General features: G+C 43.5%; 1 protein-coding gene across 5 annotated transcripts in view; it reads right to left on the minus strand.

Annotated features, from left to right (window-relative positions):
- The window catches only part of LOC148038429 (uncharacterized), a 154,726-nt gene that overhangs the window by 43,695 nt on the left and 84,329 nt on the right, over window positions 1-26,702 (minus strand). For 2 of the 5 annotated variants that reach the window (XR_015689538.1, XR_015689540.1), the window contains 3 exons: window positions 7,778-8,741; window positions 7,581-7,704; window positions 7,325-7,488 (listed from right to left, as the gene is read on the minus strand). The exons of 1 other annotated variant lie outside the window; for it this stretch is intronic. The gene's annotated coding sequence lies outside the window, so the exon portion shown is untranslated. Of the gene's footprint in view, window positions 1-7,324; window positions 7,489-7,580; window positions 8,742-26,702 lie in introns of those variants that run through there. 2 more of the 5 variants (XR_015689554.1, XR_015689530.1) reach the window with 2 other exon arrangements.

Below are 26,702 nucleotides of genomic sequence, written 5' to 3' on the forward strand. Positions count from 1 at the left end.
GTATAATGCTGCAATTATTGGATTTCTCCTACTTTTTTTCTTTCCCTTTTTCTTTGCACTTGTTATCGCACATCTTATGGCACTACGGCCATATGTGTCCTGCTTTTCCACAATAATGGCATGTAACATCAAACTTACGTCCATGGGACTTGCTGCATCCACGTGCCAACTTAGACCGGGACTTCTGAGAGTCCTTTCCATGATGATCATTATCTTTCTTGCCACTTCTGCCACCTCTAATGGATAAAGCATGTGAACTGCTAGAAGCATACTTGTTTTTCTTGTTAATTTCTTTAGTCAAAAGAGCACACTCTAGATCTTGCAATTTCAGCCCATCAAGTTTGTTGGTAGAGATCGCAGTGTGAAATACATCCCAAGACTCAGGTAGAGTGCCAAGCAAAAATAAAGGATGCAGATTATCTTGAAACTCAATACCCAGTTGAAGTAGATTCTTCATGACAAAATGAAACCGGTTAAAGTGAGCAGACAATGGGGTCCCCTCCTTCATGCAGAGATCCATCAACTGTTTAAGCCAATACATCTGTGAAGTAGGGCTCTACTTTGTATAAAGTTCTCAAATCTTTTCCCATAGATTCCATGCACTCTAATCTTCATCTTCAACAACATTATTATGGACCTCTTCATCAGAGTGATAAAATGAGAGTGGACTTGCATAGCGCATCTAAATTAGCCCAGTCATCATCATCCATATTCTCAAGTTTAATGCCTTTCTTTTTTAGTAGCTTAATTTGAAATTTATGTACCAAAACCTACCATATTTGAGATTTCTAGTAGCCATAGTTAGTGCCATACAACTTGGAAATATTAAACGAAGTCGTATTCTTTGAGATGACCAACCATAATGAGTCAAATAGAGGCAGACTATGTAGAAAACAACTTGTTGTAATTAATAGTAAATAGGCCAAAATCACTGCCAAAATAAGCTGAAAATAAGAGAAACTGCTAGAATGACCAGCTGTTCACTAAATAGTACCAAAATTACATCAAAAGGACATGATTAAGCTCAGTAAATACATCACAGTCCGCATAAAACAACTTGATGTAATAAATGACAGCAGTGAGTAAATGAGAGCAAACAATGAGCTAATAGAGATCCAATGACAACAGTGACTACCAAGTCCAATCCTTGCATCAAGCGGGCATAATAGAGGCACTATGACAGCCAATGAACATGAGCCAAACACCCAAATGTGTCAAGAGAGTCCATCAGTACAACTGATACATCCCCTAAGTAATAAGCAAGATGTACACCACTAGCAAGACTTGACAAAGGTTGGTGTTGCTCAATGAAGACCGATCAAATCAGCTCATAAGCATCCAAGAGCATACATGGAATCATCTACAAAGAAAATATCATACTCAAGGATATGTAAGACATCCCTGTCTCAAATCTCAAGTAAGAGCTCAAATGCATAACTTGCAAGCTCTAGGTAAATCCAAGACCATAAGCATAAAGCTCCCAGTGGCACAAATGTCGATGGCAAATGAGCAACCAAGTTCAAAGATAGCATGTAAATGTATAAGACATCTCATAGCCAAGACCATACATCATAAGAGCACCAAGAGCATGTAAGCAGTCAATCATCTGATTGTAACATGTCCACCTGTTCACTCATGGGACACATCTTCGCAGCCCATCGGGAAGAGAGTCCAGAAAGCGCTGCCTGACACTCCCACGGAATGTCACGGGATTTGTGATCTAGGTCTTCCCGAGTCTAAAGCATTCTGGCCGTTTCCACTTAGGATCGACCTGAATCAGGGTATTCCTAGTGGTCAAATTCCTAGAACAACAGAGCGTCGAACCCCAAGTGAACTACTTTACGCAAAAACGTTAGGGTTGAAGCGGATTCATGCTGCACTTGGTTCAAGGAGAATGGAAAATGAGAGGGATACAAAGCTCGACCTTTCTGCCCATAAGGCGTAGTCCCATTTCGTTCCCCTAAAATAGCATAAATCAGGACTCTAATATCCTAAATTCTAGGTCATCGTTCATTGCTGTCAATTTCCTTCAAGAAAAGTTCCTGGCCAACCGGGACCACTCATCCGTAGGACATACCCATGGCCACATCCATTGCACTTTCCTCAGGGTTGTTTTAGTTGTCTAATTACCTACCACATTTAGTTTGACATGCAAAAATAGCTTCCTTAATTAGCCAATTATTCACCAGTTCCTTCATGTAATCTTAGCACTGACATGGAAAAGCAATGTCAAACAAGTTCCTTTTCAATAATTGATCTTATTTATCAGTCTTTGGAATACATCATATAATCCAGCCCAAAGGCTAAATCCATAATCCGTTCGAAGGCAATTCCATAATCCGTCCGAAGGTAATCCAGCAATCCTCATGGATTACTAATCCAAGTTTTCGTCCGTAGACTAGTATGCGGGCCTCGAGATCCAATCCCAAGTCACGTCGGCCTCTTATGCAAGACCCGGAGGCAAGGGATTTACAACCAGAGCCCCCTGACACCCAAGCGTCCTCCTGCTTCAAGTAGCACCCACAGAGAGACCTCTCGCGACGGGTCCGGTCCACATATCCAAGGCGGCTAACAACCCCCTTGGATAGGGTCAAGCAGACAGTCAGGGGTAACTGATGTTGCCTCTCCCTCTAGGCCTTCAACGTAAAGCATTAATTATTTTTCCATCTTTAGTTCCTTGAGCAAAGCAATATAAACAGTGCTCCTAACTATATAAACACAATCAATCCAGTGGTCGTTTGTTTGGCCAACTGCTAAGGTGTGAATTCTTCTCTCCGAATGCGTCCAGCATTCGATCCGGGATCAATTGCGACTCGGCAAGATCCCAAGGGTTTTGTTGCTTGATTACCCTTTTATCCTTGGGTTAGGGTTTACACACTATTAACCCAAAATAACCAACACCTTAGGTTCTTCAAATTAAGACAGTAAATCCTGGGCAACCTCGTCGCCCTAACTTGATTGGTCAATTGCTCATTACCCTAACTTGGCAACTCAGTAGTAGGATGACTACTCATCCTCTTGCAAATTAAGCTTGTACTTGGAACCTGCCAACCTTGTTCCAAGGAGCGGCAAATCTATCTTGTGATTTAAACACAAAGCCATGCGACATTGCAACTTGTTGCACAAGTGTCACACCTAACTTGTGGGATCATTTCTCTCATCAAACGGCGTTTTTTGGTCAAGAAATACGCTTGATCAAGATGTATGGTTTGGGAGTCCTCTTGACCCAACCCAACCCTAACCTTACAAGGCCGACAATGTTTGGCCTTAGGTTTCTAAACTCAATTGGACGTTTAGTCTTTGGCTAATTGATCCTTAGGGTAAAAACCCTAGATCGTTATTGTATGGGCGTCCAATTAACCCTAACATTTCGTTAATGTGGTAGGATCTTGGGATCGAAAGTCTTGGCTTGGCATCCCAAGTGCAATACTAGGTAGAATTTTTAACGTAGCTAAACCCTACCTAGCACTTTAAGGTGTTCGTCGTACCAACTAGTTATGCTTTTACGAATCCCTTGTGGGTTATGTCATTACAAGTGATTTAGCTAAATTGGTCTACTTTTCTTGTGACAAGAAACGATCTTTTCTTAGAGATGTTAATATTTGTCCTAAAAGGTGTAAATAGTTTGCAAGACATCACATTACGTGCAAATATGTGATTCATTGAATTTTTCCTTCTATGCAACTATAAAACGTAAAATGACCATCTCTTTTCCTTGCCTAATCTATAATGATAGACAATTCATGGCTAACTCATATAAAAGCCTACGTTGAAAACAGAACGAGTCAGCCAAGTCATTGAAGATATGCTTAGGGCACACTGTTGTCGCAAACCCAAAAAGTGGATTCAATATTTGCCACTGGTTGAGTTTGCCTACAATGCTTCTTACCAACAAAGCATTCAGATGACCCCTTTTTAAGCATTGTATGGGCACAATTGTCATAGTCCTTTAAGCTTTTCAGATCCAACCTTGAGGGTTGAAGCTTCAAAGCAAATGCTAGAAGACATGGATAACCAAATCAAGTCAATAAGACAAGACATCCAAGCCGCCAAGGACAGACAGAAGGCTTACGCAGACCTGAAACGGTAAGACAGATCCTTCGCTAAAGGTGATATGGTCTTCATTCACGTATGCCCAAAGAAGAGTTCCCTATCCTTGGGTGAATGCAAAAAGCTAAGTCCAAGGTATTATGGTCCCTACAAGATTCTCAAGTGCCTAGGGCCTAATGCTTACAAAATACAACTCCCTGAAAACCTAAAAGTTCATAATGTATTCCATATCAGCCTACTGAAAAAGTATGTGCCTAACCCTAGTCACGTGCTTGATGATCAACAAGTTGTAATGCCTAGCCAAGGAGTCCTTGAGCTATGACCTGACAGGATCTTAGATGTTAGGGAGAGGCATTTGAGATCTAGGACCTTGAGGGAATACCTCATCCAGTGGAAAGATTATCCCGAAGAGGATGCCACCTGGATGGATGAAAGTACTCTCAACCAACAATACCCCCAGTTCTTCTCGAGATGAGGACATATTGATTCCTCTAAGGGGGAGAGAATGTAATATTTCCGCTACGAAATATTCAAGACCCAAAATCTCACGCAAAAGAGGTTTAAAGTTATCTCCCGCAACAATAAAAATTTTAGGCTAAGTACTCCCTCCGCGTGCACTAGCAAACTCCACCCCGCATCATGTGTAGAAAGCCGTGGCTTGAAACCGCAAGCCCACATGGGAACATCCTTCACGGGAAAAGCAAAAGGATAATGGATAATTTAGTGCAAAATTTTTTTAAACCCCCTCCCCTTTAGTCATTGCATGGTGGGGAGAGGGAGTATGAGAAGGAGTTGAGTGAGGAGGAGCATGGGGGAGGGAAGCATGCAAATCGCCATGTGTGTGGCTACCCTCCACCCCTTAGACCTATAAGACCACCCCCTCCCCAAGCTTGAGGGAGGGGAGAGAGACAAGGGAGTCGTGCTATCCGCCCTGCTGCTATGAGGAGCCGCCACGCTGCCATCACGCCGCCGCCTGGCCGGTGCCATTGTCCTCACCACCATCATCATCATAATCATCATCATCGTCAACATCGTCATCATCATCTTCACCTCCCTCATCATCATTCTCTCCAATCATTCTCTCTCCATGTCATCTGGAATAGAAGCTTGGAAGCTTCTTTTGGAAGCTTCCATTAAAGGCCTCCATAAGCCTTGTTTACATGTGCCTTCCCCGATTTTTTAAACCGTGTCTAGCAAGGCTAGTGTCCTGTGCGGAGGAGGAAATATCGGACAGAAGTAGCTTCGCAACGCGTAAGAGAGCCAAGCGGAAGATTTGCTGAGTCGTGATCTATGTCATCGATGGCTCCTAAGCAAAAGTTGCGAGGCGCACACGCAGGAGCTTCCACCCCGAGTACACGTGTAGACAATGCTCCGATCCTTAATGTCCAGGTTCTAAAAAAATTAATTCTACATGAAGGGATGCATTAAGCATGTTGGTTTTTAGGGAAATTTAAATGCATTTACTCATTCGATTTATAAAGCTTAGTGGCATGTCGAGCACTTGTATTTTGCTTGCACCTACGTGGTCAAGAGTAGCTGCAAATTTCAACACATGATGCATAAGTTATATGACGGAATTGTGCAAAGGTGTCCTTGTGGCATTTCGCAAGGATAGGACATATAACTCATAACGCATTTATGTAATTAAATTCTTTGTTGTGTCTTGCGATTAAGGTAATCATAGATGGGCATTAAATGATGTCCAAATAGTTGCAATGCATGAAAACGATTTATGTACCTTGCATATTGCATGCGATGATAATGGTCTCATGGCATTCGCTCATGCATGGAGTTCTTTTATCTTGTATTTAGGAAAGGATGCATCTTCATATTAACGCTTGAATTCAATGCATTAAATGTAGGGTTTATAAGCATAGTTCTGAATGTAAATCAATGTCACATAGGGTAAGGAAAAGAAAAGTTCGCTAAAGATCCTTTAGTTGCAAAAAGGTCTACGGACTTGAATTTGCATACTCGCATGGAATGATGCATCCCACTTCTCTTGTAGTTACTTACATCTTTTAGGGGGAAAGTACTTGCAAATTTAGGAGAAAGTATTTGCATTTTTAAAGTGGAGATTATTTTTACTCGCGGGTTAGTTAGATTAACTAAGTAATTCGAGTATAGTTGAATAGCTTACATGGGAATCATAAAGGTATGATTAGTCAGTGTATGACGATCACCTCAATGCGCTAGGTAGGATTAAGCCATGATAAAATTTTGCCTAATATCGCACTCTGGTTGTTGCTGACCTAATATTTCCGATCCCAAAGATCCTACCCACATTCACGAAATGTTAGGGTTAGCTAAATGCTCGTGTAAGATTGATCTAGGGTTCTTATCCTAATGATCGGATGACCCAATGCTAGATTTCTGCAAGGAAGTTAGGAACCCTAGGGCCAAACCATTATCGGCCTAGTAGGGTTAAGGTTGGATTGGGTCAATAGGACTCCCAAACCCTATATCTTGGTCAAAGGTATTCTTGGCCAAGGAATATCGTATGATGGGAGAAATAATCCCACAAGTTACATGCGATACCTATCTCGTGCAACAAGTTGCAATGTCGCATGGTTTTGTGCCTAAATCACAAAAATAGTATTGCCACTCCGTAGAACAAGTTTGGCAAGTTCTAAATACAAGTTTAATTTTCTAGAGGATGAGTAGTCATCCTACTACATCACCCTTTCTTAGGGCTAATTTGCAAAGTTAGGGTATTTATAAATTGCCTAGCAAGCAATTGACCAATCAAGTGAGGACAACAGGGTTGTCTAGGATTTATTGACCATAATATATGGAAGCCTAAAGTATTGACAATTTGGGTTAACAGGCACTACAAGGTATAGGCCTTATACCGACGTTTAAAGCGACGAAAATACAAACAACAAAATTTTCCCACGTCGTCGCAAAAAGCGTCGTTATTAACGACGCCATAGAAACGTCAGTATTGGCATCGCTATTAGCGTCGCTATTGGTGTCGCTATTAGCGTCGCAAATGTGATGCTAATAGTGACGCAAATAGCGACACTAATACCGACGACTTGTGATATGCATAGCGATGCCAATAGCAATGCGAGCAGTAAAATTTGCGACACTAATAGCGACGGTAACACGGATGAAAAAAATTTTGTGGCAGGGCAGATATAGCACTGTGTGCTTCATGAGAGCCATACAAAATAGTTTCTGCACTACTGTGTACAAAGCGCTTGCAAACAAAAAGAATGTATACTAAAATCATAAAATTGATACATGAAATAAATACATGATCTCATAAAAAGTGATTGTTACAGTCATGACAAGATATCACTAATACATAGTACATGTCTATATAGATCAGGCGACTCAAAAATAAAGGTGTTTGAGCTCCAGGGATCCAAGGGCAAGCTACGCATCCTCGTCCCCAGAAAGCTCGTCCCGCCACAAAGGAGCATCGAACGGACTCTGCAGAAAAAGAAACAACACATCAATCCACCATACAATAATGCATTCAAATATCTCATGGTAACTACGAACAAGAAAGATGAGCGACTTACAAGCCGCCACATCTATACAATCGGTCGATCAATGCATTGAGACCATGCCTCTCTACATATCGAGTCTTAAGGCCGGTCGGATCGCGATTTGTAATGGAGTGCTGCAAAGAAAACAAAATGCCAACTGCTAGAAACATAATTGTCAGTACAAAGAATATTTCAAAAAAACAAACAAGCAAAACAAAAGAAAAACTTACAAAGTCCTCCAAATATGTCCTGTGGCCGCCACTCCCAAGATGATGGACCACTCCGGCCTCGAGTCGTGCCCTTGCCGCCTCACGCTGCTGACTCCAATGTCCTAGAGAATCTATAGCCTCCTCCCTCAGTCAGCGCCAGTCATCTGCATCTAACCACTCGGGCTTTGCAGCCCCACTCTTGATTGCCTTGTGTGCGTCAAATCGTCTATGTGACATGTGTGCACGCATGCAATCCATCATCCAGCCCGTAGAGAATCTATCTACTGCGGCTGGCATCAGAAACTCCTCGTGCAAGGGTGCTACTATGTAGTCCTTGCTCCCCTCCAATATTTTTTTCCAATGATCCAAGATGTTGTGCCGAAAAACTTGTTGGCACAACTCTCTCATGCGAGCCATCACCCTCCTCCCCTCATTATTCATGATGATGGCTCCTAACCTACTATCGATCAGATATCCATAACCCCTAGGATTTTGCCTAAGATGGATCCTCTCCCATCTGCGTCCATGCTCCTGGGCATATCCAGGAGACCCCTCTACATCCGGTGTACTGACGGGGGTAATCTCTCTCGGAGTGGCACCCAAAGGGGTGCCACCTACTGTGACGGTTGCGCAAAAGTCGGAATAATTGGAGTAGACGTCCCCACAGGTGTGACAAATCCTGGAGGTGACGCAGCTCGAGCTGGAAGATAAGACGGCGAAACCACATCCGTGTCTCCACAGCAGCATCCCCCTGATCCCAATGCACTCCCTCCCTCTGGCCCAAGTCGTGAGCATCGAGACCGTCTGCTCGAAGCTGAAGCATCGAATCACGATGAAGCAGATCTAGTAGAGCTCCCTGATGAAGAACGAGACAGCTCCTGGTCTGCCATCTCTCTGAATCTGGCAAGCTAGTCTAGAGACATGTATGTGAAGATGTCTTGTAACTCCTCATCGCTCATCCCTCGACTCATCCTGAAAATGTCACCTGCACAGACAAAAAACGATGTTATAATAATCAATTTAAATCATACAAAGCACAGTAATATAAATCATTTTAAAAAAATCTCACTTAAAATGTATATCTTATGTACCTTTATAAGAGATTGGTTAACGAATTGAGTAAGTGGATGCTCCAAGTATGAAGTATCCTATGGTCCCATGTTAATCTCCTGACACAACTCTGCATACACTGGAAGGTCGATAGACATGTCACCACAAAAGAATGAGTCTGCCTCATTCTCAAAAAAAATTTGGACTCCTGTATTTCCATCATTATTAGCCGATGTTGGCTCCAAGCTTTCGAGGCCTCCACCCCTTGCAATATCGACCCCTCTATTTGCATATTATCTTCATATATGCTCGGAACATCGCTTTGATCATATACTCTCGCACTTCAGGGAGTTGAAGATATAACATACCACCATCGAGGTTGTCGAGGATTTGGATAGAAGATTACATGTTCACAAACATGTACAAGAGAGTTCAAACCATTCTGACATAAACCATGTCGTAATACAATTAGTAAGCAAATGACTCCATGCACCTGTTCACAATGGGCCGGCAACACAAAGGTGTCACGCAAATCCGTCCATTTTTTTTCAGAATCTATTTTGAGAAATCCAGATGGACCTCGTCGAACTGTTGCTCCAGCTCCTCCAAGTACCACTTTGAACCACTGCACATCGAATAGTATCATGGAGAAGCTACGGTAATCCATCGTAATAATACTTTGCAAGTTTCCAAAATACTCCATCTCATCCACAACCATATTTGGATCCGTTGCTCGTCGCTGACTCTCTTGCTCAAACCTTGCCATGACACCATAGTCCATTGTGGAGCGCATTTTGTCAATACGCTCCACGCGAAAATATCATCTGCATGACTAGGTTGCACTATATATTTTGTATTGTACATTGAAACACTCAAATTAGATGTCACATATGAAATTTAGATACGACAAATTCTAAACCCCTCATCACCTTTGGACTACATCCCCTCGAGAATTCCCACTCCTCCATTGAGACCTCTGTCCCTTCGTGAGATGCTGCGGTCAAGGCTCCACCTCCATGCCTTCGGGATATCGAATCGGTCGATGATGCGTACTACGTTAGAATTCAGCTCGTGCTTCCTCTCGATCTTGCCTTGCAATCTGGTACTTAGCGAGCCACGTCTCCATGGAGGCATGGTGCAATATACAAAAGCGATTCACCTTCTCTTCCATTGAGCCATCCATTCTTTTTTCTACCCCATTTCCAACCACCACATCTCCAGTCAGTCTATCATCATCCTTCAGCGCGACCATAGCATTTCATTGTCTGGTTCCACTGTCGGTAGCCATTGTGAAATATGCACTAGCGCCTCAGACACCAACCAACCTTCGGCCATGCTACCTTTTGGCCGAGCTCATTGTTGCACAAAGCCTTTCATGGTTTTCATGAAGCGCTCCAAGAAGAACATCCATCGCGTATAGACAGGTCTAGCAATCTCTACTTCGTCCACAAGATGCACAAGAATGTAGATTTGTATCGTGAGCATGCTAATGGGCAGGTATTTCTCAAAGAGACAGACCGTCTCCACTGCTCCCTGCCTCACGGATTCAATAGGGGACGTCTTAATCTCTTTCTGTGAGATCCATTGCACCAAAGTTGACAACTTGTAAATGGCCTCACGAATTTCTGGAGTAAGGCATCCTACGATCGCGATCGGTAGTACAAACTGCCACAAATGAGAAAGCATTATGAATAATGGCCACATTCTAAATAGCAAAATGCCCATGCTAATTACAATCCATTCGTAGCACAAACCTGACATATCTTATGCCAATCATGGGATTTTAGCCCCAATAATTGGTCGTCTTTAGAAAATGCGGACCTGAGAGAATACATCATACCCGTCGGAGTGCGGATAGACTTGATTACTTGCTTCACAATGCACTCTTCTTTAGTGGACAAAACCCAAGGAGCGCGAGGAAGCTGCACGCGACCATCAGCACTAGAATGTGGCCAAAGCGCCTCCATCTTATCTACCTCCTTCAAATCCATTCATGCCCCTATAGTGTCTCTCTTTCCTGTGATGTGGTCCCATATCAAGCTGCCCACATTCTTGAAAATATGCATGGGATCCAACAAGTGGTTGACCTGTAAGTGGGTCCAATATGGCAACTCGTAGAAAACTGAGAACTGCCGCATTCCATTTGGATGTGATTCCATGTGGACCATTTTCAACTCATACCAGCTTGCTTCATTCATATGTGTTGGAGGTCGTCCAAGGAAACCTTCCCTGAGTTCATGATCCTCCGGCAAGAAAGCAATGTGTCCTTGATATATCATCTTCTTCATGGTTCGTGACCTTCGGGAGTCTAACTGTGGCCCGCACAATGGATATGCATGATAACCTGAGGTAACCAGACCTGTTCCAACACCACGACCTAGTGAATACTTGATTGAATGAGATAAAATATAGATATTACCAGCGAGAACGGAGGCCTGCTCACCTGAGCACTCTCCCAATCCTGAAAAGTCATGCATCGTCCACATGAGAATGGCTCGAATATTGGCTGACCCCGCCGACCATCGCGCCTGCTCATATCTTGCACAGTGACCCCCTCCTCCCACAAAATCTTAAGCTCATCGACTAATGGACGAAGATACATGTCCATATTTTTTACTTTGTAGCGGCCTGGGACGAGCAAGCTAAGGATGAGATGTCCTTTCTTCGTAGAAAGCCATGGAGGGATGTTGTAGTTGACAAGGACTATAGGCCACACACTGTAAGAAATTGAGCGCAGACCGAATGGGTTCATGCCATCCATTGCGAGACCGAGCCGAAGATTCCTTGGCTCTCGCATAAAGCCTAGGAAGGTAGATTCAATGTGGCTCCATGTGCGCGAATCCGCTAATATTCGTTGAACTCCATCCGTGGACCTATTCTGCGCATGCCACATTGTCAAGCTCGCCATGCCGGATGTACGAAATATGTGGTTTATGCAGGGGATGAGCGGAAAGTGTCTGAGAATGTTTTGAGGGATGGCTTGCCCTTGCAAGTCCTGTCGATACCTGTGAGCACCACACTTTGGACATGTCTCCATAGTCTCATATTCTTCTCGAAACAGTATGCAATCGTTGATACATGCATGGATGTTATTGTAGTCCATGCCAAGCTTCTGTAAAACATGACGTGCATCATCACGAGACTCAGGCATGGTATTTGCAAGTGGTAATATATGATATTTCAATAACCTGAAAAAAATCATAAAACACCTTGAAAAAGCACAAATGTTTGTAATAATAGTGTCAAAAAAAAAATCAATGAAGCATATGTACAAGGTACCTGAACAACTCGATCACACTCGTATCGCTCCACCCGTATTTTGCTTGCACACTTAAGAGTGCAAGCAGTGTCTTCAACCGAGATACTCCGCACCCATCATATAATGGTATGGATGCTTTCTCTCTAAGCGGATCAGAAGTCTTGATGTCCATGGGAATCAATGCATCGATCATTGCCTCCATCTTAGGCTCCAGGATTGTAGGTAGGTCTGGAAGGTTGTGTGTCTCCTCTGGCATTGATGGTATAGATTGGCCTTGCAAGTGGTGGATTGGCTCCTGCACTCCATCCATCACACACCCACAAACTCTTCTAATTGGCTGCAGAGGGTGCACTCCCCCTTGGGATGAGACATCACCTCCCTGGATAGAAAATTTGCCAGCAAGACCCAATCTTATTGTATATGGTATTCAATTAGCTTGCGAGTACAATGCATGATTGATATTAACTTCAAATTACCGTTTGCTGAAAATTTGCAATCGCCTGATCAATGATCTCAAATTGAAACTCGCCAAATCATCGTACGTGTTCTATAGACAATCGGTGTTTTCGTCTAATTATCAACTTGCATTGAGAGCAAGGACATGGGACACGCTGATTAAGATACACCTCGCGATCTCGAACAACAAGACCTTCTTCGTTTTCCATCTTGTCTACGTTACAATAGACAATTTAATGACTTGTAATACAATTTGGGAAAATGAGGCTCAAATGGATAGCTTTATGGAGATGTATGTCAAGTTGCAAGTTGACCATAAGCTCTTGCTTGAGAGGTTTTAGCCTCTGCAAGAGGTTGAGAAGCAAATTTTGAAAAACATTGAGGTTGATATTGATGCATCCATGGTGTTAAAATCTAAACTTCAAGATATAAGAAATGCTTTACTAATTGATGTAAAAAATGCATGGGACATAGTAGTTGAGAGATTTATTGATGTTATATCTTGGCCATATACCATGCTCAAGGATTTGTTTGTCCCGGTAGATAATTATTCATTATTGTAGAAAAAAAAGGCATTGGTTCATAAGGTTCATGAGTTGAAGACTAAATGTTTGGACTTGACTAAAAGATTGGATAATGCCTTAGATGCTAAAAGGAAAAGTGATGAATATGTTACTTCATCATTGCAACAAAAACATTGGTGACAAGGATGCTATGATTAATGAAGTTCTTCATGAGGTGAATATAGAGTTGAAGGGGATGGAACACGATTCTTCTTTGGGATTTAGTGGTGATCAGTCAATTATTGAGGTGTCTTCTTGTATGGCCATTATACATTATATACCTAGCTACGGTCTCTAGGTTATGTACTTTGAGTATCTTAGAGGGGCTCTACTAGGATTACTTATACAACTTCACTAGAGGGCTTTGAGTATAAGTAATCCTAGTCAACAAAATTTATGAGTATCATTGAGGATCTCTTAGTCTAATAATAAATCAATCTCAACAAAAAGCATCTTAGTAATGTGGTTTTTTGTCCTAGATCCATGTATAAAAATTAATGCCATATATGAAATTTATCAACTTTTATTGTAATGATTGGAAGACATCAAATGCAACAATGTAATACAAGGTTACCATGTCAAAGACAATATCAAATAGTAAAAATGTTTGTGTCTGTGTGGGGGGGTGTGTGTGTACCATAGTTATAAAATTTGTTCCAATCAATTATACTCATAGTCATAACCTTTGAAGAAAATATCCTATGCTCAATTTAAGGGATTCTTCTTCTATGGCAATACTTTTGGGTTCATTTTGATGAAGTACCATAATGACCATTATCTAGGGGATCATTTTCTTTTAGTCCTTCCATTGACTAGTTGGCATGATTACTAAGTTGTTATGCCTATAAAGTTAATACAAAAACAAGGAATTATGCATATCACAATTAGATCCCCTACTTGGACATTATGAAGGATATGACCAATTTTAAGCCATCTTAAAGAGTCACCAATGTACGTGGCCCATGGTAAAGCACATTGTATACCATTATCGATAAGTCTATTATCGTGCATCTTAAATCTCCTAATTAGACTTTATAAAGCGTATGACCAATTTTTAGTCCTCTTAAGGAATCGATGTAATGGTACCCATAAAAAAGGCAAAGTGCATACCATTACCATAATCATGGATATGTTATCGTTCCAATATATACACACACACGTGGACTACATCTTGAGTAGACAAAAGCTATCCATTTGAGTATATATCTCTTTCTCTTTCTCTCCCTCTCTCATTTCCTCCCCCTCTCTCTCCCTCTCCCTCTCTTTCTCTCTCATTTCCTCTCCCTCTCACAATATATCCTAACACTCTCCAAAAGCAAAAGGGAGAGGCAGAGAGAGAATGCACTCTCCCTCCCTCTCCCTCTCCCTCTCTTTCTCTTTCTCTCCCTCTCTCATTTCCTCCCCCTCCCTCTCCCTCTCCCTCTCTTTCTCTTTCTCTTTATCTTTCTCTCCCCCTCTCTCTCTCTTTCTCTCCCTCCCTCTCCCTCTCCCTCTCTTTCTCTCTCATTTTCTCTCCCTCTCACAATATATCCTAACACTCTCCAAAAGCAAAAGGGAAAGGGAGAGAGAATGCACTCCCTCTCCTTCTCCCTCTCCCTCTCCCTCTCCTTCTCCTTCTCTTTCTCTCCCTCTCTCATTTCTTCCCCCTCCCTCTCCCTCTCCCTCTCTCATTTCTTCCCCCTCCCTCTCCCTCTCCCTCTCTTTCTCTTTCTCTTTCTCTTTCTCTTTCTCTTTCTCTCCCTCTCTCTCTCTCTCTCTCTTTCTCTCCCTCCCTCTCCCTCTCCCTCTCTTTCTCTCTCATTTCCTCTCCTAAACAAGCAAAAGAGAAAGTGATTTAAACCTTAAACAAGCAAAAGAAGGAGAGAGGGAGACTCACTGATGAGATATGGTGACTATGGGGCGGCTCCTCTTCGCGATGAAGGCTCCTCCTCTCCTTCGTGAACAACGGCGGCGGCAGCGGTGATGGCAAGTCTTCTTCCTCTCCTTCTCTCACGACGGTTGCTCTCTCTCTCGCTCTCTCTCTCAAAACACAAAACGCGAAAATGCGAAATAAAGTCGCGCTCGATTTCGACCTGTTTTTCTTCCATGTGGAGTGTCACTATTTGCGTCACACGATGCATATAGCGACGCAAACAGTGACGCCGCTACCCGTGTCGCTACCCGCCGTCGCTATAAGCTTAAATCCTTGTAGTGAGGATATAAACCCTAACCCAAGGATAAAGGGTAAACAAACAACTTAGTTTACGAAACCCTTGGGATCTTGCCAAGTTGCAATTGATCCCGGATCCAATGCTGGATGTATTCGGAGAGAAGGATTCACACCTTAGCAGTTGGCCTTATAAACTACCACTGAAGTGCTTGTGTTTGTACACTTAGGAGCACTGTTTGTTCTTCTTTGCTCAAGGAACTAATGCTGGAAAATAACTAATGCTTCAGGTTGAAAGCCTGGAGAGAGAGATAGCATCAGTTACCCCTGACTATCTGCATGACCCTATCCAAGGGGGTTGTTAGGCGCACCGGGTACGTGGACCGAACTCGCCGCGAGAGGTCTCTCGGTGGGTGCTACTTGGAGCAAGAGGACGCTTGGGTGCCAGGGGGCTCTGGCCATAAATCCCTTGCCTCTGAGTCCTGCACAAGGGACCGACGTGACTCGAGATTGGATCTCGAGGCCCGCATACTAGTCAATGGGTGGAAACTTGGAATAGCGATCCCTAAGGATTGCTAGAATTACCTTCAGGCGGATTATGGAATTTCCTTCGGGCGGATTATGGAATAGCCTTTGGGCGGATTATATGATGTATTCCAAAGACTGATAAATAAATGTCGAAAAGGAACTTGTTTGATATTATTTTTCTATGTCAGTGCCTAAGTTACCTGAAGGAACTAGTGATTAATTGGTTAATTAAAAAAGTTGTCTTTGCTTATCAAACTAAATGTGGTAGGTAATTAGATAACTAAAGCAACCTGAGGAAAGTGCGGTGGATGTGACCCTAGGTCCGTCCTATGGAAGGGTGGTCTCGGTTGGCCGAGAACTTTTCTCAAAGGAATTGACAGCAAAGTAACAATGACTTAGAATCTAGAAGGCTAGAGTCCCAATTTATATTGTTTTAGGGGAACGAAACGGGACTATGCCTTAGAGGCAAAGAGGTCGAGCTTCACATCCCTCTCGTTTCCCATTCTCCTTGAACCAAGTGTAGTATAAATCCGCTTCGACCCTGACATTTCTACACAAGTAGTTCGTCTGGGGCTTGATGCTAGTTACTTTCTAGGAACTTGACCATTAGGAAAACCCTGATTCAGGATAGTCCTAAGTGGGAACAGCCAGAATGCTTCGACTTCGTGGCAGACTCGGGAAGACCTAGATTGAAAACCCCGTGACATTCCATGGGAGTGCCGGGCGGCGCCTTCTAGACTCTCTTCCCGATGGGCTGCTAAGACATGTCCTACAAGTAGACAGGGGGACACGTTACACAAACATTGCAAGAATAGCCGTGATAGCCTTTCCATTGTATATTTGCTCTCCTCCTTGGGATCAAAGAGCAATACTATGCAAAATTTTAACTTGACATTATCTTCCTTTCCCCTAAGGCAAAGAATGCAAGACAAATTTGTAACGCTGCAAGACTATCTTCCAATGTAAAATAATTATTGTGCAACTTCTAATCACTTCATGGTTTGGCAGCACAAGGCAAACTCTTTAACTCTTATTTAATGCGAAATCTTCATATGATGGATGCAAGACTCTTAATGCAAAATCATTTCATGTACCATTGATGTATGTTTCACATAATCTTTCCCATGCATGTACCGTCTATGTGCATAATCCTCAAGGTAACCTTATATGCTTTCCATGCTACGTATGATTTTGTCATGTAGCACCGGGTGCAATGATTGCATTTGGTTACAAGGATTTGTGCGAACCTCAATGCACCATATGCATAAATCTATGCAAGGTCATATATGGTTATGGAGAACCTGATGCGGTAAGAACTATCCTATGATCCCCTATGAGTTCATTAACTATTGAGAAAATAAATTCAAGCTACTTGTTAAAAAAATTAATGCGCATGCCAAAGCGATATAACCTGTGTCTCAATGAATAGCGGAGATGGCAATTAATACATGGGTATTCAGAGATGAATTATATGTACCCAACATTGTATTTGCATTAATGGTAACGCCCTGACTGGTGGCTCCATTGTTGGATGTGAGATTACCATTGGTGTGTGTCACCCTTCATTTTTGGGCCATACTTTTAGCTTATAATCTCTCTCTCTCTCTCTCTCTCTCTCTCTCTCTCTCTCTCTCTCTCATATCGAAAAGATAGCATGCCATGGCGACTCTCTTCTATCACAATGGGGAGGGGGGGAATAATTTCACGAAGAAGAGGGAAAGGGTACTTGCATGTGGTCACCCTCTAAGGAGGGGAAGAGAAGGAGAGCCTTCTAGAAGGTTCTCTCTCTCTCTCTCTCTCTCTCTCTCTCTCTCTCTCTCTCTCTCTCTCTCTCTCTCTCTCTCTCTCTCTCTCTCTCCCCCTGCAGCATGCTAGGGCATTAAGGCCTCTCCCTTCTCTTAGCCGACAACAAGGGGAGGGGAGAAAGGAAGTAGTATATCCTCCCTTTCTTTACGAGGGGGAGAGGGTTTATAGGCATGAGGATGGTATTATTGATGGGGGCGTGATAGGGCCCCAATCATCCATCTAGGTAGCCAAATTTGGGCCGTCGCCATGTAGTTTTCGTGGGGGGGGGGGGGAGAGGTGGCACACGTGTGCCCTCCCCCCATCAATTTCATTGTCATCTTTGTCTTGATCGTCATTCACAATGCCATCTACATCAGCAGCTCCACTGTCCTCATCTCGTGCTTCATCTCGCCCTCCCTCTACCAACTAGTGGCGTCGATAGGGGAGGAGTAAAAAAATTTCGACTAATTTTGATTATTAAAGGATAGGGGTCCTATGGGCTACGGGAATGATACATCCTCTCCCCCTTAGAGAACTCGATACGTTCTCATCTCAGAAAAAATTGGGGAAGACAAGCATTAATGGGGCTTAAGGCATGTGGGTTAGGACCCACCATGTGTCCAATCCTCTTGTGCAATCACCATCTGGTTATAGCCTGCAAATAGTCCATGAATAAATATATCTCCCTACCTGCCAATTGATCCAAAATCTGGTCAATAAAAGGCAGTGGGTGGTAATCCTTAACAGTTTGCTTGTTCAACTCTCGAAAGTCCACACACAGCCAGATTTGATTATTTTTCTTATTCCTAATCACAACTAGTGAACACCATTCAGTGTGCTACACAGGGAAGATCAAACCCACTTTCCATCATTTTTGTAACTCCTCGAATAGCCCATCCTACAACTCAAATGGCATATGCCTAACTTTCTGTCGCATAGGATGGCTTCTCTCCTTCAATGGAATTGTGTGGATAGCAAGGCTAGGAGGAATGCCCTTAAGTTCATCGTAACTCCATGCGAAAATATTGCGGAACTCCTGGATCAAAGTGACATAATCCTTGCATTCCTCCACACTGAGCATGGATCCTAGATTTATTGGCTACTCATCGTCTGGTGTACCAAGGTCTAGCTCGATAACATATGCATCCCTTATTCTATCTTGAGCTTCTAATGGCTCCTTTAGCATTACTTGATAGACGTCTTCTGTGGTCGATCCCTCTTTAGATTCGTCAGTCGACAATGTCTCACTTGCAGGCACATCTTCCATTGTCTCTAACTCTATAGAAGACAAGGGAGCTCGCTCACTTTGAGATGATTCAAGATATACATCGACTACCACACGTCTAGCACCTCTACCAAATATCAATCTACCAACGGGTATATCTACTTGACAGTCTACTTGCAAAATCCAAGGTCGACCAAGCAATACTTGGTAACTTGCACGCCCTACATCGGATTACCCTAAAGTCCAATAGGCATTCTATGTTGGCAACAACTGTCACATGGACTTTAGTAGTGCATCCCTCCGGCTGTCTCAGACTATCGTCAGCCATTCTAAGGATTGTGGAGGCATCTTTTTGAATCACAAGACCCAACCTCTCTATCAATTCAGAACCCATAATATTAACTGAGGATCCTATGTTAACAATAGCATTATCCACTAGAATCCCATCAACATAGGATGCAACCCTTGGGCAATTCTTTTCGGCATGTTCAAACCAGTTATCCCCTACCCGCGCTATTCCCAAAGGTTTTATGATATAGCCCATACACAAGATCTTTTTAAATTCTTTGCGTACTCCTGGCAATAGCTTGATTAGCTGCAAGAGATTCACGTCTGGATTAACATTGCAAAGGAAGCTAGCTAAATCAAATTCATGATAATTCGTTAAAGCTCGCTTCTCGTGCCAAACCATCTGCTCTTTAGGATGCTGCATTGGCTTTATTACCTCTTTTTTAACTCTCACCTTCTTTCTCGATATCTCTTTATCTCTCTTGGCATCAGCCTTACCCTGGGACCTCTGCGGGCTTCACAGACCCCCCTTCCTTGTCAGGATCTAGAACTTGTGTTCCTTTATCATTCTGCCTAGGGTTTTCGTCGACACGTTTTACATTATCTTTGTCGCCTTCTCCATGTTTCTGGCCTCTTATTATGGCACATAGGCTAGAAGCTTCAGTGCCATTAACCTGCATAGCCTCGATGAGGCTTACCCCACTGCCACCTAGTAGTTCCTTGACAGTAGCCTTACCCCTTTGGAGTATTTGTTTCGGCCCATCATCCTGCTGAAAATTATTTCCTTACACATGATGATTAATAGGCCTTGGTTGCCAACTGCCTTACTGGAAGGAACTGATATTGCTCCAATAGGTGGCTGCTAAATGGCTAGACTTCTCACAAATGTCGCACTTGACACTTGGGCAATTACATGGATAATGTTTTCCACCACACCATTTGCAGCTCAATCTAGAGGGTACACCCTCTTGGTGGCATTGACTCCCTATCAAATTCTATTGTTTCTTTAAGAAATTATTGTCAATGGCTATTTGCCGATATTGTTCAAAGATCATATCCATATAGTGCTTCATCATGTCCTTGACTTTGCTACATTTGACGCACTTGACTCATAGCCTTGATCGTCTACCCGTCAATCCCTTGGCCGCACAATTTGATTAGGCATTGGTTGCATTGGTTACTGACCCATAGGAACGACATTAGGGTTCGCTGCTTGGCCTCCCAGATTTGGAGGCATCTGACTAGCCATAGGCATAGTCACACTAAGCAGAGCTTGTAATAAAGACACATTTGGCACCATGTTCCCTCTCTCGTTAGGGTTGGCCATCCCTATCTCTTGGCTTCCACTGCCATTGATCAATTGCGAATTATTTCCCAACGCTAGACCCATATTGGGATTGATTTGAGAAGCATAGACCGCTTGCAAACGGGATTCTATTTATTGCGTTCGTCTAATGGCAGTGTCTATATCCACCAAGGTGACTCTATTCAGCTGCACCTGGATGTTAAAATCAAGACCATGCAAAAATTATTACAACTCGGGAACATGTGGGATAGGGATAGAGGCATCCAATTTATGGAAAACCTCTTTGATCTTCTTGGCATATGCTCATATATCTTCATGCGGTTCTTGGTGTGTCAAATTCAACACGCGCAGCCAATATTGGCCACCCCTCTCAGGGGTGAACTCCCTTCGAAAGGCTTCGTAAAATAAGTACATGGTGGTTATGGTTCTGACCTCAAGGCCGTGATACCATATAGCTGCCCTTTCCTTCAGGGTCATGTTGAAGAACATCATTAGATGCCCTTCCTCTTGGATGCGACAATTAAACATCAGCTTTTGGAACTCCCTTATATGAAGCTCCGCATCCTCTTCCACTAACCCATTAAAAATGGGTATGGGGAAACCTAAGGATGGTAAATCCATCTTTCTCGTAGGAATTACCATAGGTTGCGCCATGGCAATAATCAGATTTGCTAATGGAATCGGGATAGGCAAAGTTGTCACACCACTCGAAGTGGGCAGATTAATCAGGAGAGGGAAAGTACTAGAAATTCCACCTCTTCCTGATGGACTTTGATTCAGGCTAAGGTTAGTAAGACCCCGCCCTTGAATAAGTTTAGGACTACTCCTTTTAGGAGAATAACGTCTATTAATTTCGGTCCTTCGTCTAGCCCTCTCGGCTCTCTCATGTTTTTGGAGTTCAGCTTGACGGATCTCTTCAAAGGAAATCAAATAACAAGTAGGTCCCAAAAGACCCTAGATTCAAAAACTACCACTTTGAGATGACTCCCGGTAGATGTACCACTGATGGGATCCAAAACCGGGCCGTCACTGGCTATAGCACTAGCTGGACCTCATGCACACGACAGACAACTCCACCATCACATGGCCTCGCAGACCAAGAGCATCAATGGGAATAATGTTTCACTCCTAGGTAGCATCCTAGGCAGCATGTGGGTCAGGCAGAGCTCTGGACACCCCTTGCCAAGTCTCAAACGGAGTTGAAGCTATGGGAGCTTTTGCTCAACCGCCAAGACCCACGGAGTGCTTATTGTTTCAAGCATTCCAAGCCAAGAACTAATGGCTACCTCTCACATAGTCGACATGCCATCCATATCTACGGGTGTAGTGAGCTTACCTCCATGCCGATCGAGTTGCCTCCTCTCCCACACACTTCAGTAGCTCCACGACCCAACTGCAAGCTTCAAGCAAGCTCCATCCTCAAGCTCCACGCTCCAAGCTCCATTGTTGTGAGCAAGAGAAGAGAAGAGAAGAGAAGAGAAGAGAAGAGAAGAGAAGAAGAGAGAAAAAGATGGAGAGCTTCTCCTCCTCGGTCTCTCACCCTCACACACTCACTCCCTCACACTCTCACATTCCCTCTCTCAAGCACAAGCTCAAGCAAGCAAGAACAAGAAGAAGAAGAAGAAGAAGAGGAGAACCACTTTTAGCCACACACAAGAATGAGCTTCTCATTCACTTTTCAACTTTATATACAAAACCCTAAATCCCTTTTGGGTAGTCATCCCCCTATCCCCTTTTTTACATGACCGGCAGTGGCCTAGGCCCTTTTTCCCATTGTCCTTCTATCTTTCTAGCTTCCTTCCTACTGCCCATCTACCTTTATGAATTGCATGGGTGGGAGCATTGCGCTCTTTAAATTAAACCATGACACACTTGTGCTTTTTCTTGTGTACATTTTTCCTTTATTTAGGACTTTTCTACACTTCTTGTGCTTCAATATTTTTCTTGGCGCGCCTTTATCTTCTGTTTCACTTTTGCCTTGGCCTTTGTCTTCTGCTTTAGATTTTCCAAATTTTCCACCTTGTTCGTCTAACGGTTAACATTACCCCCCTCCTAGATGAGTGCCAGTCCCATGGCACTCACCATCATGGGTAGTAGGCTTTGGCATGCACTGAAGACGTGGGTGGAAGGGACATGGGTGGTTGCCGTGGAGGAGTGTTGGTGGTGGTGTGGAGAAAGGTTGTTGGGGGCATGTTGGTGGCCTAGGTGGCTGGTGGTAGGGTTGTTGGAGTTGGTGGTAGGGTTGTTCTTTGTTGGGGATTGCACTGATGGCCAGCACAAGTGTTGGTTTGTTGGGGATTTTGCACATGACGATTCTTGGCAGGCTTGCAGGATGATAAAGTATAAGAATTTAGAGTTGAGTGTCGATGAAGAGTGTACAACACTTTTATTGAAGTCTTGAATACCTACAATTGAAAACCTCCCATATGTGGTCTCTCCCTAGGCATAGCGCTACTCTTCTTTATCGTGGACAAGATGTAGTTTCATTAGTTTGGGAGACAGGCCAAACTCTAAGCAAGCTGAGAGTATTGTCCTACACTTGAGGACCCAAACTGTGTATATATTTTGGTGCAGATATTATGTGAGTGCTCGTGCATACTTAGATATTATGTAGTTAGAAGACCACGGGCTGGTTTCTTGTAACAACATGTCGATGAAGCAAAGTTGTCCATGTTGAGAAGAAATACATGTGAAGGTGTATGAGACATCCTTTGCGTTGTGACTGCATGACATAGCATAATTGAACACAGGGACACCGCACTTTCGGTATAGCTGGTAGCTATTGGACTTGCGTGATGAGGATGGTGTACTTTTCATGGCCACTCGTATGGTGCTTACCATGATTGATTGCAATGGTATTAAGGCAGAGTGCAAGAGGAAATCGTGCGAATGGGTCAGGGTGACAAGTCTAACCTTAGGCGAGACAAGCTCCCTAGGTATGTCCTGCCCTTGATGTACCCTAAACAATTATGGGTGATGTAAAAGGGTGAGGGAACTAGGGATGGAGCTAGCCGACCAAAGTCACTGGACATACCTAATTTGAGGACCCTTAGGTGATGTGCTGTGATCGTGGGTGCTTCTTATCTTGTCGTTTATTTTCTTTCCTTTTCTTTTCTTTTCTTTTCTTTTCTTTTTTTCCTTTGTCTTTTTCTTTTCTTTTCTTGTTCTTTTTTTCTTTGGGACTTGTCTGAGTACAACCATTACAATATGTTGAGGTTGTCAGCCTTTCAATGGGTTGGGAAATGTAGAGCTTCAAAGGCTTAGGAAATGGATATTACAGCGATGATTGCGCCCTAGTCTCGTTGTTAGAGAAGCAGTTGTTGAGATGGAGAGATACACTTGAGATTTTGCAACCCTCTTTCAAATGTGCGATATTGGTACAATTGAGATAACAGCTGCCGTGAGTGCCCAGTGTAGAGTGTAACCCAGAAAGAGAAAGTGGTTATATGATCATGCTTTGGGCCATGCAATGTGGGCAATCAGCAAGGGTGATTTTCACTTTTGGCAACGCAACTCTGTGGTGGCTCTTTGTGAGGTTGGTGGTCTCACGGTGACTTGGGCATTGAACACTTTTGCACAAAGACATGTGTCGTCCTGTATCCACTTGCCACTTCATGAGAGTATATGCAAGTTGCATGCATCAAGTACTACGAACAGATGCAATCATGTCAAGATATTACTTTATCAAAATCCTATGATGCTGACTGCGATGCATATTCTAGTGCTTGTTAAAGACGTAGCATATATTAGCAGTAGGTAAGGAAAGTGTATACATGAGGGGAGCTTGTCCCTTTAACCATTTAAAGACAAAAAGTTATGGCAGGATGGCCTTTGTTAAGCACCTTATATATCATAGGGGCTACTCTATTTCTATGAGACAGGGTGAGTCTGGGTGGTTGGGCGACTGGGGTTGTGCCGGTGAGGGGCTCCTATGAGGCTGGCAGGGAAGATATCAGCCGAGGCCTGAATGGTGTAGTCGCTGGCTGCAACTATTTCCAGAATGCTTTTGAACAATGCATCAAATTTCTGCTTGTCTAGAGCTTCCCTCTCCTCTTTCGAGCACTTGGTGCCCGAGCATCTGGTGGGGGCCTGCATGGCCGGTGTTGCTACGTCCTGTGTGCTCCCTTGAGCCCTTGTCCTCTTGGCTTGGGGAGTTTTCAGCTTGTATCCTGGGCAGTGTCGTTTGGGGTCTCTTTTCGGCACATACCTCTTAAGGTAGGCACGTAGCGTTCTAGTGGGGGCGCTAGTGCCTTATGCTCCCTCCAACAGCAGAGAGCTTCCTTGTAAGCCAGCTGCACTATATGGTCCATGATTGCTACTATAGGGGAACCTGCAAAATGCGAACCAAGGGTTGGGCCTTGAGGCACGATAAAACTATTCGCATGGGAGGGATTACACAGTGGGTTATTAAGCACATATGATGAGGAGGGGAGAGGTGAGGCATGCAATGTTTGTTGTAGAGGGACGGCCCTCATGATGATGTTGATTTTGTCTCCATCCATCAGCAAATCTTGGCTTATGCTAAGTTGCATGGACTGGTTGTCATGGAGTGGGGCATGGCTCATCCCTAGAAGGCTAGAAGGATAGACTGGAAAGGGGAAAGGTGTATAGAAAGAGACGATGCCCCATCTACACCATCAGAGATGTTGGTCAAGGCTTCCTATGGTGGTAATGAGGGTTCCATGCCCTCCACCTGGAGGTGAGAATGGTCACATGACTTCTAAATGTGCAGTGAGAGGAGGACCTAAGGAGCTCAGACTGTCAAACCCAACTCTTCTCCCTGCGCTTGACTATCTTTGCTTGTGTGTGTTGATATTATCTATACAGGTCACAAAATTCATTGTTTATTTATGTACGTATTTATGAATCCATGTCACTTCACGAGGATAAAAACCAATTGTAGAACTCCGAGAGTGTGGCATATGCATCCAGTACTCGTGGTAGCTTACTCAATAACAATAGATATTTTGTACCATCGAGTAGCATGGCACCTTGTTCGAGTCTACTGGCAACATGTAACTCCTCCTTAGTGAGAACCTTATCAGCCAGAGAGTTCTCTTGGCTAGTTCCAGTTAAGTCCGTACCTCGAATGGCAGTCAACACTCGAAAGGAAGTTGGTGCCACATAGTTTGGGTCTCTTTGAGACTACCATTTGGCCAATCACTCCTCTGAGACTGTCATAATTTGGGCTCCTAGTTCAGCCATTGCAACATGATTTTCAAACCAACGTTTTCCAATTTGACTTTGACCCTCTAATTGTCACTTTAGTTGCTCTATCCTTTGGTTGGCAAAGCACATTATTGAATGTTACAGTTAAGCGTAGTTCATCGGCTTCCTCGTCAGAGGTGAGTCACATGCGTTCATGCAAGAGCCTGTCATAGTGCTCGTCAAGATGTTCTTTCTCTTCCCAAGATAGGGGAAATGGCAAGTATTCTTCAAGCTGCTCCTTAGGGAATGTGCCCATGTTTGCAAGGACATAGACATGTGTGAACACTTTGAGCTTAGCATCCAACTCAGTTAAGAATTCGGTGACACTTCTATGTTCAACGAGGGCTTGCTCAGTTGCTATCTCATGCAAAATTCTAGGAGTTTCCCTAAGCTTTAGCATAGCTGGGGGCTCAGGCCTAGATGAGTAGGATTGGTCAACGCTAGGATTGCTTATGCTTTCACGGTTTCCATGTTTCTCTTGAGGATTTGTTATTGCATCATGGTTCTCCTTGGATTTTTCACCCTATTGTGACAGTGTTGTATCCACTCTTGATTGGTCAATGCAAGTTTTGTTGTCAGTGGATTGAGTGTTGCCAGCAACCGTTGATGGTAACGGCTGCTTTGATTTTTCAGAACACATGGATGTGTCTGAGATTTCACCACTATTAGGAGGGACATCAATGGGTCCATTGGTGGATGGACTCGATGCTTTATTCCTCAACTCTTCCGCACTCTTGGTCTCAATCTTCTTGGGGTCTACAACCCCTTGCAACTACCGTTGTTGTTTTCATTCTTTTCTCTTCTTTTTCTTAGGAAATTGAGGTGTATCCCTTGAAGACTTGGGACCTTGAACTAGGTCAATTGTTGATGTGCTTGGCTGGGCCTCAGCATTCTCTTTCTCTAGTATGTCCTCATGGGACACAACTACAGCTTGCTAAACCGCTTCGCTAGGTTGTGAGGGTGCAATTGCCTCTCTTTTTGGAGAGTCTAGATCTTCAACTAATTTCCCTCTGTTTAGCTCCTCAAGCCTAGGCCTTAGGTGCTTTGGAGGTGCTAGGGTTGTCAAGGATGTTGATTGCGACACCTCCTTCATAGGTGAATAGCTAAGGACACTTTCTGCAAGGGGCATTGT

This window comes from Lygodium microphyllum, chromosome 3 (genome assembly GCF_053477565.2).
Source record: "Lygodium microphyllum isolate KBCC chromosome 3, Lygodium_microphyllum_v1.1.10, whole genome shotgun sequence".
Taxonomy (NCBI): domain Eukaryota; kingdom Viridiplantae; phylum Streptophyta; class Polypodiopsida; order Schizaeales; family Lygodiaceae; genus Lygodium; species Lygodium microphyllum.